Source organism: Spermophilus citellus (assembly GCF_964194105.1).
Source record: "Spermophilus citellus genome assembly, chromosome: 3".
Lineage (NCBI taxonomy): Eukaryota > Metazoa > Chordata > Mammalia > Rodentia > Sciuridae > Spermophilus > Spermophilus citellus.
In genome coordinates, this window is record NC_138184.1 from 58,059,460 (window position 1) to 58,074,725 (window position 15,266).

General features: G+C 43.5%; 1 long non-coding RNA gene across 5 annotated transcripts in view; it reads left to right on the forward strand.

Moving 5' to 3' along the window:
* Positions 1-15,266, forward strand: part of LOC308644430 — a 248,779-nt gene that overhangs the window by 14,823 nt on the left and 218,690 nt on the right. The window lies entirely within an intron of this gene.

Sequence of the window (15,266 nt, forward strand, 5' to 3'; positions counted from 1 at the left end):
GTCTCTAAATAAAATAGAAAAAAGGGCTGGGGCTGGGGCTGCGTGGTTAAGCACCCCTGGGTTCAATCACTGGTACAAAAAAAGAAAACAAACAAACAACAACAACAACAACAAAAAACCACACACATGCAGATAAAGTGGACTCTGTATGTCAGGCTCTTAACCCCTGTGTTGTCCATATCAGATGATCAAGAATTGAATGTAAAAAACTAAATCAAACTTGTCTAGAGGAGACAGCAGGAGTAACAGCTCTGTATTGTGGCATAAGGAAGGCCTCTGAGCATGACTCAGAACCCACAAACCATTAAAAAAAACCAAAACTTGAAACACTTAACCTAGTTATAAAGCAAATAAAAACAAATTGCACACAACAAGAGACAGTGTGTCTTAGTTCACTTTGTGCTGCTACTCAGAATGCCAGAGAAGGTCATCTGCAACCCCAGGAAGGCCGTGGCTGGCAGTTCTGGAGGGCCAGCACCAGGGAGTTGCATCTAGTGAGGGCCTTCTTCCTGCGTCACAACATGGCGAGGGCATGGCATGGCAGAAGGGCAGAGAAGAAAGGGGTGCCAGTACCCCCATCCACCTGCAGTACTGGTGTCAAGTCGACACGCTCTCCCCTCCTGGCCCTGTCACCTCTCCGGAGACTCCACCTCTCAGCATGGTTGCATTGGGGATTAAGTTTCCAACACATGCATTTTGGGGGGGACACCTACAAATCACAGCACATCATACTTACATCAGAATTGAATGAGGAACTCAGAAAAAATATTTTCAGGTCATAACAGGAGAGATCCTTCCTTCCACCTATAAGAAAAAACCTACTATTGATATCTCGCAAGAAAGAAAATAAAAATGGCTAAGACTTTTGGAAAGATACTTCATTTTACTCCTAAAAAGAAAAATTCAGATTGTACCAATCCAAACTTTTCAATTACCAGACACACACAATCTAAAAGTTTGAGGAACACAGTCCATTACTAAGGCTCCAGGGAACTCTTATATGGCTGTTGCGTATCTAAAGGAAATCTGATAAGATCCATCAAAGTTGTGCTGTCATACCCCCACCTAGCGTTTTACATTTTACATACCGGTTGTGTTTGCTTGTGTAGAAAATGACATATACAAAATTCCCCATAGCACTATCACTTCTAATGGCAAGCATCACAAAAAATATAAACGGGGAGGGCCTGAGTGAATGAATCAGAAAACACCCAGACAAGGAAATGTAGTTCCTCTGTGAAAGGAATGTCTGTGGGAGGGGGGCGTGGAAAAAATAGCAGTACATTTCCTCATTTTGCTTCTATATTCTAAAGAAACTCTGAAAGATTATGTAAGAAGCTAAATACAGCAGTTATCCCGTGAGGAAGATGAACTACTGGGAAGAGGGGAGGTCTTCGTCTACTAATGTTGTACCTTAGGGATTAATTGGAGTCTTCCAGAAAAATGAAAAGAGTTAATATGTTCTTGTGTGTAGACACACGTATTTACACATGTGTGTGTAAAGCTGTACACATGCTGACTTAGCATAAAGAATGGGCCCAGGTGATCATGAGGAGTGGAGTCCCAGTGTCTTCTGGCTGAGCTGGAGGCTCAGGCTAGAGGGTGTGACAGTTGTAGTGTGAGTCCAGAGTCTGAGAACCAGAGAGCCACCAGTGTGGGTCCCATCTAAATCCAGCAGGCTTGAGACCCAGGGGGAACCACTGTTTCACTTCCAGTACGAAATACAAGCACCAGCATCCCAGTGTGTAGGCAGGAAGAATGCACCCACTCAGGAAGGGGCTCCGCCATCTTTTTCTTCAGGCCTGACTGGAGGAGGGCACAGAAGGGAGGGAAATCTGATTTACTTAGTCTAATGATTTAAGTATTAATCTCATCCAGATATACCCTCACAGAAATACCCACAATAATGTTGCAGTAAACGTCTGGACACCCTATGGCCCAGTCCAATTGACACCTAAAAATGTCCACAGGCTACCAAAACACAACAGCCCAGCACCTCCACGCCCCCCCCCAAAAAAAATATCTGCTGTAGATAAGAGAAATGTATTTTCTCATAGTTCTGGAGGTTGGAAGTGCAAGATCAGGGTGTGGACAGGTTGGTGTCCTGAGAGTCCCCTGGGTGTGGCCTATAACAGGCACCTCGGTGTGATCTAACAGGCCTTTCCAACAGCCTCCCTGGATTAGAGTCCATCTCTTATCTCACTCACTGTTAATCCCCTTTGAAAGGCCCAGTCTCCAAATATAGTCACACTGGAGGTTAGACTTCCACATCGGGACTTTGTCGGGGACACACAGTTCATGAGGAGTGGAGTCCCAATGTCTTCTCCAGAAAAGGGGAAAGGGTGGGAGGCTGAGGGAGCCTTCTTTCTTTACCTTTCTGTACCTCCTTGGTGTGAGGTCACCTCCCAGGTGTTACATCACAAACTCCCAAGTTTTTGCCTCTCACAACTCAGAGGAGATTGGTGCCAATCACTGTAATTGGGAAAAATAGTTTGGTGAGGGGAAAATGTGTTGGGGACATTGGAAACGCTGGGGAGACCCTGTGGAGGAAGGTCAGCCAGAAAGACAGCTGGTGTTCCTGGAAGAGGCCAGGCTGGACAGCAGGAGAAGGTGGTCTTCTGTGTGCTCCCAATTCCTAGGAGGGCAGGAGGTCCCCAGGGCAGAGCTTCCCACACTTTACTCAGCAGGCCTCAGAATGGCCTGCAGCGCCCCACCCCCCAGTTTCTGATTCTGAGGGCCTAAGAATTTGCACTTGGAACAATTGTGTGGGGCCCAGGCATTTGCATGTCTAACACTTTGCAGAGGAGGCAGATGCCCGCCAGTTGGGGGCCCCAGTTGGAGATCCTGGTCTTGGGCAATGCTTCTCTGTTCTAGCCCCATAACAGACAGCCTGGAGAGGCTGGAGGGGGGTGCCATTACCAGGGAGCTCCTTCAGAACAGACCGAGAGGCAGAATCTCTGCAGAGGGGGCCTGGGCACTAGAGGTTTCAAATCACCTCCCCAGGTGACTCTAATGTGCAGCTAGGGAAGAGGGCTTCTGACCAGGGCAAGGACTCCAGAGAAACAAGAGAAGGCCCAGAACAAAGGCCTATGGACCGACTGAGCCTTTCAAATGCTGGGCAGGCAGGGGAGGACCAACCATGAGGTTGAGAAGTGAGGAGAGGAAACTGGTGCCAGGACGCACACCTGTCATCCTACCTGGAGGCTGAGGCAGGAGGATCATGAGTTCAAAGCCAGCCTCAGCAACTTAGTGAGGCCCTAAGCAACTTAGTGGGTAAGCATCCCTGAGTTCAATCTCCGGTACCAAAAAAAAAAAAAAAAAAGAATAAAAGAATGAAGAGAGGAAAGAAAGATCAGGCCCAGGACACTTGTGTCATGGGAGCAGTTGTTAGGTGATGGGCTCCATGTTGGGTCCTTGAAATAAAGACAGAAATAAGACCACGCAGCCTTCAAGAGCTCCCTCGGAGTTAAGGGGCCCGATGTGCTTTAAGTGTTGGCATGATGTATTTACGGGTGTCCCTGAAATAGCACATTAGGAACTTAATGCCCAATGCAATAGTTCAGAGAGGCACTTTTTAAAAAATTTGTTCTAATTAGCTACACATGACAGTAGGAAGAAAATGAAGCCGCAGCAAGGTTCTACCTGACATGGAGAGAGACCAGATACAGAAGTACAGCCCAGGTCCCCCACAATGGAACGTCAGTGACAGCAAACAGTCACTCTCAGCGGTAGCGATGGAGGGCCACTAGTGGGCTTCTGGGGTCTGCCTCTGTCCCACAGATTGACCGGAGAGTGCCCTCGTGGACATGTTCACGTTGACCAAAATCATCACGGTGTACAACTCTGATTTGGACACTAACTGGGGACCTGCTTCCGAAAAGGGCTTCCTCGAGTACCCGAGGTCAGCTTCCCCAGGACAGGACCAGGCGGGATGGTGAACGAAGACTCACATGGAAGCTTTGAGGAGCGGATCCCTGGTGTGGGAGATGGTCTCCCCTCTGGAAAATCAGTCTCCACCTCTACACGTGTTCCCGTCTTGTACTATGAAGGGAAAGCTGTGGCGTCACCACGGGGCTCAAGGCCCAGCTGTCCCTGGGCAGGTCCAACTCTCCTTACTGCCCTCAGGCCCTGGGGCTGCCCCAACTGCTCTGGGGTGGAGGCTGCTCTGCCACCAGGTTTCCAGCTCCCACCTTCCCACCCCTGATGGGTGGATATTTCTAAACACCTAAGCAGACCAGGGAGAATGGGACAGTCCCCCAGGGAGTCCAGACATGTGCAACCTGGAAGATACGGGACATCTCCTACCACTGAATAACCACCAGACCGACCAGCTTTCTAATGTTTCATTTTCTCTTCTTGCTCTCTCATTTCTTTTTTAATGATATTAAAATATTATTTTACGATCCTTAAATGTAGTGACTTAGTAATTTAACTTCACACACACACACACACACACTCTCTCTCTCTCTCTCTCTCTCTCTCTCTCTCTCTCTCTCTCTCTCTCTCTCTCTGTTGGTAGGTAAAGTGGTATATTTATGAGTTCATCCACAGCTCCATTGTCTCTGATAGCTAAAAGTTAAAGGCAGCTTAAATATGCATCCAACGGGGACTGAGTAAGGACATAACACTCAACAATACAGATGTATACAGCTGTAAGAAGAATAAAGATGCTATGTCCAAACAGTTCAGTAGGTGGAAAATAATAAGATATTGTACAGGAATAATGCATTTAGACTAATATTTATGAATGCACAGATATCTGGAAGGATTCATGAGGAGCTGTGAGTATTGGTCATGCCCAGAGGGGATGGTGTGATATATATATATATCTGGGCAGGAGATTTTCCTCTAGGCACTCTATACTTCAGTTATTACTTAAGTCACATTGTGTATTGTTTGATCAAAAATGAAATTTTTGATGGTGGCACATGCCTAATCCCAGCAGCTCAGGAGGCTGAGGCAGGAGGATCTCAAGTTCAAAGCCAGCCTCAGCAACTTAGTGAGGCTTTAAGCAACTCAGTGAGACCCTGTCTCTAAATAAAATACAAAATAGAGCTAGGGATGAGGCTCAGTGGTTAAGCACCCCTGGGTTCAATCCTTGATACAAAAATAAGTGCTATTTTAAAATATTTAGTGACAGAGAAAATTATTCATAACGTTATTAAGAAAAAATATATATAGCAAGATATATATATATAATGTATCCACCCATGACTGTGTATACCTGTAGGTGTACCCACATGTGTGTACAAAGCCAATATATATATATATATATTTTTTTTTTTTTCTAGGTAACAGAACAATGGGGATTTTTAAAATTTTGTACTTTCATTATTATGTGAATTTTCAAAAGAAACAATGATACTAATGTTTCACACTAAAAAATGTATGATAAATTAAATGGTATGAATATTTTTTAAAGGTGAACATTTTTTAATGTAAGTCACGCCAACATATTAGAAATGTGGTCTGGGAGGTACAGGTGTGACACTGTGAGGGTTTGGATCTGGAATGTGCCTGAAAGCTCGTGTTAAGGGCCTGGCCCCAGGGCCGCAGTGTCCAGAGGTGGGCTTTTAGGTGGTGACTGGATCTTGAGGTGCTGACCTCATCAGTGGGTCAGTGCCTGGAGAGCCGAGTGGGCTACGGTGGGAGTGAGTTGGAGGAGGTTGGTCCCTGGGGGTGTTTCTCTTGTCCCTAGAGCCTGCTTCCTTCTCTCTCTTGCTTTCTGGCTGCCACAAACTGAGCAGCTAGTGTCCCTCTCCCACGCCCTTGTGCTATATTGAACTGCCTTGGAGTCAGCCAGTCATGGACGGGATCTTCTCCAATAGGGCGTCAGAATGAACCTTCCCCCTCTAAGCTGGCACGTCTGTGGGCCCCTGTGATGTGAAGATGACCAACACGGACATGGGGCACATGGGTATTATGTGGAGGTGACTGACAGGATAGGACTGAAGGTGCTGAGGAGGACAATTACCACCTCTTTTAGTTCTAAAATATTTTCATCATCCTCCACCCTACACCAATTTTTTATAAAATGGACACATTTAAGTAGTTGGTTCCATTTCCTTCCTTCTCTAGCCCCTAGCAACCACCAACCTGCATTTTGTCTCTGTGGACTTATTTGAGATATTTCATAGAACTGGAATCATGTAGTATGTGACTTTTTATGTCTGGCTCATTTCATGTATCATAATGTTCTTAAGGTTCATTTACATGGTAACATGTATCAGTACTTCATTCCTTTAGTGGCTATATAGTATTCCATTATGTGTATGAGCCATCATTTGTTTATGCTTTCATCTAAGACAGATATTTGGGCTGTTTCCACATTTCAGATACTGTGGAAAGTGTTGCTATGAACATTCAGGTACACATCTCTGTTCTTTGTCCCTGATTCCAATTCTCTGTATATGCCTATGAGTGAAATTGTTGGATGATGTGGTAATTATAAGTTTAACTTTTAAAGGAACCGCCAAACTGTTTTCCACATGGGTTGAAACATTTTAGATTCCTACCAGAAATATTCAGAGTGTTCAATTTCTCCACATCTTCTCCAACACAGGCTATTTTCAATTTTTGTGCTTTTGATGTGCATTTCTTACATGTCAAATGATGTTGAGCATCTTTCCCTGTGCTTGCTGACCATTTATTTGTACGTGTACTCTAAATATCTACTCAAATTATTTTCTTATTTTTTGTGCAATTGCCTTTTATTGTTGATTTGTAGATGTTCTTTATATTTTCTGGATACTAGACCCATATATTTTCTCCCATTTTGCACATTGCTACTTTATTGGCAACATCCTTTGATGTATTTGTTACTTTTACTAATACTGATATGGACAAATACTATTTTCTTTTCTTGTAATTTCTCCTAAAATTATATCTTAGTCATACTTTTGTATTTGTACACCTTATCATTTTGATGATTGCATACCTCTTTGTCATGTTCGACATCATTCCTGGTGTTCGCAAATCATTTAAAGTTCTTTTGATTAAATAGAACAATTAAATCAAATACAACAATCAGGCCATGAGAGGATTGGAAACCCCAGGACTTTGAGGGTCTCATGAGTTTGTAGACTTTACTTTTAAATAGCAAAAGATGGGGCTGGGGGTGTGGCTCAGTGGTATTGCGCTTGTGTGAGGCACTGGGTTCAATCCTCAGACCACATAAAAATAAATAGATAAAATAAAGGTATTATGAACATCTATAACTAAAAAAAAAATCACCAAAAAAAGCAAAGGAAACCTCCTTATCATTCAGGAAATTTTAGGTGCTCTTTGCCAGAAACCAGAGACAAAAACCAAATATGTTTCTTCTTTCACCAAACTTCACGAGGCACCTAATTTTCAAGTCTCTACCTTGCTGACTGTATGACAGGATTTTTACACACATTATAAATCATAGTCATCATGTTGTTGAAGGTGTAGAAATAAACATACCTTAGCTTGTTCTCTCCACAATCATGTCTTTTTACCTCTCCTGACTCAGTGCCTTCTGACTTCTGGGTAAGATAGGTGTGGACGTTATCCTTGGGTGAGCAGAAGGGTTTTTTTCAAGAAACTTGTTTACCTGCAAAGTAAATTTGATCCCATGAAATTTACAGACAGGTAGTAGCACTTGCTGTGTGCAAGACTGTGCTGAAATAAAAGTAAGAGACCCAGTCCTTGTCCTCAAGGTGCTTAGAGTCTCATGACATTGATATATAATTTTAACCCAAAGCAGATGACAAGAACATCATGAGAAATACTCAGAGTACTAGAAGACTTTGAGTCCTAGAATATTTTGAAGTAAAAAAGGTCATCCCTCTGTTGAGGCTAAAGAAGCTTCAGGAAAGTGGTGACCTTTGAGATGAATCCATAATTGCTGGAAGAGTTTGCATAATCCAAAAGTTTGTGTTTTCTAGTTTTTAGTGACAGAGGTTCAACTCAAACTAGTTGAAGTAAAAATAGGTAAATATGTTGATTACCTAATTTAAAAAAAATGCAGGGCATCCTGCTTCAGGTTCAGATGTATCCAGATACCTTATGATCCCATTAGAGAGCTGTCTCTCCATTTAGGGGTTATTTTACCCTGTGTGACCTTGTTTTCTGATAGACTTATTTCCTGTTTAGGTAAAGATGGATAGCAGCTCTGCAAAGCTCACCTTGATATTGTGTCCATCTGTCCAGAAAAAAAAAATGAAGTATCTTTTTTCCTGATAAATCCAGCAAAATATACAAATAGGGCTCCATTTTGACAATATGGTCATTTTTCCTTTGGCCTCTGGAGTGAAAGACGGTCTCACCTCCACTCAACTGATGGACTGAGCTTGGTCTGGATAGTTCCTTCCCAAGTTAAAAAAGGGTGCTATAAAACCAAGCAAGAGAAGAAGAGGGTGCTGGGTGTGTCCCTGGCAGGTCTCATGGCAGAGCTAAAGCCTTGGGGAGGTTTCCAGCAGCACCCAGTAAAGGTGGGGGGCTAAGACAATGTTCGAGGTAGAGTTCAACAAGAAGACTTGGGAACAGAGAAAAATAAAGCTGGAAATGTGGTGCCAGAAACCTTACAGTTAACAGGGGAGGCTGAGGCAGGAGGACGATGAGATCAAGGCCAGCCTCAACAACTTAGTGAGGCCCTAAACAACTCAGTGAGACCCTGTCTCTAAATAAAAAAGAGTTGGAGATGTGGCCCAGTGGTTAAGTGCCCCTGGGTTCAATTCCAGATCCCAAAAAGAAGGCTTAACCGTCAAGACAAATTGTGCCAAATTTTAAAGACCATGGAGAGCCAAAGAGATGTCCCAAATTATCACACCCTACAAATTCACATTATCAAATCTAATTGAAAATCAATTCATTTTCTTCATGGGTCTTGTATGTAGTTACATGCTTCATTTATAAGGTATTTATTTTCAATTAAAGTATACAAGCATGCTTGACTTACTATTGGGAAAACCTTTATTACATTCATGAATGCTCCCTCCCCCAGCTTATTAAATCTCCTCTTGCCTGTAACTTCAGGGTTTGGCTAAACTGAAAAATGCATATCAGTAAAGGCAGTCCCAGGTGGAGGGTCAGGGAACTCTCAGAGATACATAAAAAGAAGGCAGCCAGCCATGAATCCTTAGCCTGATGGGCAATTCACAACCTCACCCCTTGAAGGCCCTCGTTTATGCTGTGGTTAAAGTCGTTCTCTCAACCTTAGCACAGACTTTGGAAAAAGAAATGCATTTTGTTATACTAATGATCTAAAGGTGCCTCTGGAGGAAATCACTTGCTGATGAAGATTGATTACTCTCTCCCTTCCTCTCTTATTTTCTGTGTATCTTCTCTAAACACAGAAGGGACAAAGTGGTTTACCTGAGCCCAGAGTAATGGGCCACGAAATTCCCAGGGGAGGTCAATGGAAGTTGACTGTAACTTGGTTTTGTGGCCTCTGGTCACAACATTTGTGATCATTTGTGATCATTGCCTTGATTGCCAGGTGGGATCCACATGGTGTTCCTGCTGGTCTGCCACGTGGTTAGCTGGCCCTCGGGCCTCCGAGGAGACAGTCCTTATCAGGGCTGAGCTGTCCAGAGTCTCACCTGTAAAATGGAGTATTCATTTGTAATTGGGGAGGTAAAAAGGAACATGAGCCATTTGGTTCACCCTGGCTGTCTTGGGCCTGGCCCAGTATGAGCACCCTAAATCCCATATTCTAGCAGTCCTGTCAATCATAGGCAAACTGAAATGGCTCATTATCCAGGACTCAGGAGCTCCGAAAACTTTCTTAGAAAATATTAGTATCCTTTTTTTTTTTTTTTTTTTTCAGGGGCCGGAGGTAACAGGGATTGAACTCAGGGGCACTTAATCACTGAGCCACATCCCCAGCCCTTTTTATATTTTGTTTAGAGACAGGGTCTTGCTGAGTTGCTTAGGGTCTCGCTAAGTTGCTGAGGCTGGCTTTGAACTTGTGATCCTCCTGCCTCAGCCTCCTAAGCCACTGGGATTATAGGCATGCCATCGTGCCCAGAAGCTATTCTTATTCCAGAGGGGAAAAGTGACAATTAAAATGCTTGGAATGATGTAACAAACACAGGCATCATTTCTTTTTTTCCAAATCACCTTTTATGAAAAAGAGTCCAACCTTTAAGATTTATCTGTAAGGTGACAACACCTTACCTGTACCTTTCTCTGATGCTTTATTTGTTCTTTCAATGGTTCTTCATTCGTTCTGTCAATCCCTATCTTCCTGTAAAGACGCTTTAGAACATGGACATTTCCTATGTAATCACGTTACCAATTATTGTAAATGCTGTTGTGCTAACAGTGACATCAGTGACCGCACTGGCTGGTAATTTCTCGAGGGGATTTTCTAGGGATTTCTCTGAACTCTCTGCACTCAACTGTTTCCACTTGGTGTTCTTCTGTAGGGTGGGCCCACTGGGGTTTGCTCTGCAGGCTCTTAGCCAGAAGAGGAGAAGGCCTGGAACGTCCTCGCTGGGTCCGGTTAGTGGATAACTTCTTTTTCTGTGTTAACAGAAGGAGCTCACAGACCCTGAATGAAGACACAGTTTGTCCTCTTCGGTGGTTGGACTGATCATGACAGACAGGCTCCCAACCAAGGGTGAGGTCTTTTGTGGTCCACGCAGCAAGCCAGCGCTGCCTTGGCCTGCCCAGGGCCAGGACACAGGAGAAGCCCAGGTCCTACATTTCAACCGCACTATGACCATCCAGAAGAAAGAAAACGTGGGCTTTCCCACTCTGTTCCCGTCACCCTACTGAAGAGTCCTCTATTTGCATTTCTTGAGCCAGGAGATTCAGAACCACTCACCTGGTTCGAAATACAGCCACTGTTTGGAATGATGTTCGTGGGCACATGGGCCAGGGAAAGGGGATATTGCCTCTCTCAGGGAGACTGGCCTTTTTCAGCAGTCTCATGTTAATAAGCTCAAGAGGACTCTGCGCTGGGTCAAAATGCAACATGCATCCCCGCTGGCACAGCAGGCTGAGCAGGGGAGGCGACCTTTAGCAAAATGAGATTAGATTCCACCAAAAGATATGGAAAAAGGATACAAGATGGCTCACAGTGTCTCCTGTGGAAATCAAAGAACAGAAGGGCCGATGGGATGGTTGTTTCTTCAAAGCACAGCCTTCTCTGGACAGGCTCATGTCAAACCCACTTCTTCCTAGCCTTGGAGTGGCTGGTGGGGAATGAAATCTTTACAGAGTTAGGTGTCTTCTTTCACTGTGTTTTTAATTAGGAGATATATTGGGAGAGGTTTTTGAGGTGTTTACATTTAGGCAGAAACACTATAATCTGGTGCCAAGAAGAAAATAGGGTTTATTTTTGGTCTGGGGCTCATTGGGGACAGGCGATTAAGAGACCATTGAAGGGCAATGATTCTGTGACATCAGGAACCAAGAAGCTGGTTTGAAAAAAATATGGCCTCAGGAGTGTCAGGGGCAGCCTTGTTTATTAGCATTTTCTTTCCTTTCTTTCCCTTTTGAAATGGCAGAAAGTCTGGGGCTATTTCTTAAAGGAATTTAGTGCAAAAGTTGTGCCCCTTGCTAGTCTGAGATATTACCCAAGATTTGAAAACCTGCCCAGTGCAGTTGTGATCTGATACTTCAAATGAAGAAAAGAACTTCAAAAATTTTTCTGGGTAGAGTAGGCTGAGTGAGTGTTAGAGAGAAACAACATCTGTTTTTCTTTCTTTCTTTTAAAAGGAAGATTCTTTATTAATCAGACATCTAGCATGAAAGGAAAAGGAAAGATCAGATGGCTAAACTTGCCCAAGGTTTTTTATGGGTTGAATGGTGTCCCCCACTCCAATTCTGATGTGGAAGTCCTACCTTCAGCACCCCAAAATGTGACTGCATCTGGGGACAGAGCCTTTAGAGAGGTGATCAGGGTAAAATGAGGTCACAAGGGTGGGCCCTCATCCAGTATGACCTAGTCCTCATAAGAAGAGAAGATTTACACACAGACATGTGCAGGCACAGGAAAGACTATGTGAGGACACAGTGGCAAAACAGCCATCTGTGAGCCAAGGAGAGGCTGCAGGAGAAATGGACCTGCCAGCTCCTTGATCTGGGACATCCAGCCAGGGAGAAAATAAACTCCACTTGTGGTGTTTTGTTACAGCAGCCATACTTGACTAATACATTGAGTCAAATGACTGTTTCCACACCAGCTGTGAGAGCCTTCTGTTTATACTTTTCTGGCTCATCTTTTGAAGGTGCATATGGAACTCATGGAATTCATGTTTCATTTATTTTTTGAGGTAGTGGAAAGGAAACCAGAAGTCAGTCCCATTTATCAATTTGCATGTATTTTAATGTACTTAATAAAATTCATAGTCATTCATGGAAAATAGGGCAATTTAACAATGAAAGAATATATGTTTCAATGATTTTGATGGCCTAATCTTTCTCTGTCTCTCTTCTTCATTGTCTCTCTTCTTTCTTTCTCTCCTTCCTTCCTTCCTTCCTTCCTTCCTTCCTTCCTTCCTTCCTTCCTTCCTTCCTTCCTTTAATCCTGGGGATTGAGCCCAAGGTTGCTTAACCATTGAGTCACATCCCCAACCCTTTTAAAACTTTTTTTTTTTTCAAATTCTGAGACACGGTCTTGCTTATGGCCTCATTAAGTTGCTGAGGCTGGCTTTGAACTTGTGATCCTCCTACCTCAGCCTCCCAAGCCGCTGGGATCTTTTATTTTTTTCTAAACAGAAAAGGACAGTGTAATTTCCCCTCCTGACCTATGTAAATTGATTAAAATGTCAAGCTCATCATGAGAGTAATTAAGACAAATATAATACAGCCATAGATGCATTTGTTCAAAGAGAATGGAATAATACCCTGTCCAAAAGCATTTTTAGACCGGGCAGGGTGGCACACACCTGTAATCCTAGTGGCTGGGGAGGCTAAGGCAGGAGGCTTGTGAGTTTAAAGTCAGCCTCAGCAACTTAGTGAGGCCCTAAGCAACTCAGTGAGACCCTGTCTCATACAAAAAAGGGCTGGGGATGTGACTCAGTGGTTAAGTACCCTTGAGTTCAATCCCTAGCAACAACAACAACAACAACAAAAAGAAACATTTTTAGTGTTAATTGAAAAAATAATTAAATTATTATATATAAATTCAACTATGCATAATTGCATGTGAAATATGTATATTAGAATTTTACCTAGAGGGGCTGGGCTGCACCTCAGTGGTAGAGCATCATCTGGCATGTGTGAGGCCCTGGGTTCGATCCTCAGCACCACATAAAAATAAGTAAATAAAATAAAGGTATTGTATCCAACTACAACTAAAAAATATTAAAACACAAAAAAGAATTACACAGAGTATCATCATAACTAGATTTTGTAAAGCCTATAAACATGGGAATGTCCATGCAAGAAAGCAGATTGAACTGTGACTCCCTCAGGGGGATGGGGATATGACTCCTGCAGCCTGTCTTCAATGTTGCCACATTTGCTCAATAAGCATATATTAATTTTGTGATTAAATAAAATCACACACCACCAGTGGGAAAAATGTTTCTGAGTTCATTATGTATCACCAGTTAAATGAGCTAACCACTAGGTGTGAACTACTAGTCATAGAACTGGGTGCACGGTATAACTTCAGGGAAGGTAACTTCTTTTTTGATGCTTGGATCCGACTAGTTTCCAAATGTGCAACAGGATACTGGTGTCCTGGGAGTCCCCAAAGATACTCAGATATAGCTATCAGAGACACTGAAAACAGGACTCACAGAATTTAAAAATTTGAGATAGGAAGTAAAGGGGAGGGAATACAGGTCTTAAAATTAGCAGAATATCATCTTTAGTGAGTTTGTATTTAGTATTCCTCTATGGCAGACTTTCGTATTTGTTTCTTAAGAAATGATCAATGATAGCCAAGTGAGATGGCGCATGCCAGTTATCTGAGCTGCTTAGGAGGCTGAGGCAGGAGAATCTTGATTTCAAACCAGCCCGAGCAACTTAGCAAGGCCCTAAGTAACTCAGTGAGACCCTGTCTGTAAATAAAATATAAAAAGGACTGGGAATGTGGCTCAGTGGTTAAGCACCTGGATTCAATCCCTGGGACCAAAAAAAAAAAAAAAAAAAAAAAAAAGAAAAGAAATGATGAATGATGTATATTTGTGGAATTGCAAATGTCTTGCATGCTCCCTGCCCCCACCACCAAAAAAGCAGATATTCTCCTCTAGAAAGATGTGTGGAAAAGGAAATGATACATGGCATGTTAGTATAGTCCCTACCTTGACTTTGCATTGAGGAAGTTCTATGGGCATCTTTGTGGGAGACGCTGTTTCTGAAATTACTGAGATGAGTAAGAAAGCCTTTCTCTCAACAGGCTGCCCTTTTGAGGCAGCAGGGACAGTGGTGGAGGCCCTGGGACCCCATGTTGTCCAGCACAGGTGTTAAAAAATTCAGTAGACGCACCTGAACAAGACAGGCAGGCACAGAAGTGTGCTGCTTCCTCTGACTACTCTCCCGGCTCTCTTCCTTCCCTGGGGGAGTCCCACGGCCGCTTTTGGAACTAAGGAAGTTGTGTAATGAAGGGCAGGAAAGGCTTTGGCTCTAAGGAAGTGACTTTCTTCCTCACCCCTTTTTTTTTCTTGGTACCGGGGATTGAACCCAGGGGCACTTAACCACGGAGCCCCATCCCCAGCCCTTTTTATATTTTATTTATAGACAGGGTCTCACTGAGTTGCTGAGGGCCTCGCTAAGTAGCTGAGGCTGGCTTTGAACTCACAATCCTCCTGCCTCAGCCTCCCCAGGTGTGCACCACCACTCCCAGGTTCCCCCATATTTACTGTGCATTATTGTGATATGTAGTGGTAGGATCTGTTGTCACATATTCATACACGCACAGTGTAACCACGTGATTGCCAGTACCATTCCCCGGTATGCTCCCTTCCCCTCCCTGCCCCGTTCTCTTTCCTCTGTTCTAATGCTCTCCCTTTGATTTCCATGAGGTCTTCCTTTTCCTTTCTCTTCTCTAGTCTCCACATATGCCTTTGACCTTCTGAGTCTTCCCCTAACATAAAGTTCTTAAGTTCCATCCATTTTCCTGCAAATGACATGACTTCATTTTTTCCCTATGGATGTTTAATAGAGCTCCATTGTGATATACACCACATTTTCTTTATTCATTCCTCTGTTGATGGACCCCCAGGCTGGTTCCATAGTTGGGCTATTGTGAATTACACTGCTATAAACATGGGTGTGCACGTGGCACTGTGGTATGATGACATTAGTTCTTCAAGATAAATACCAAGGAGTGGTAGAGCTGG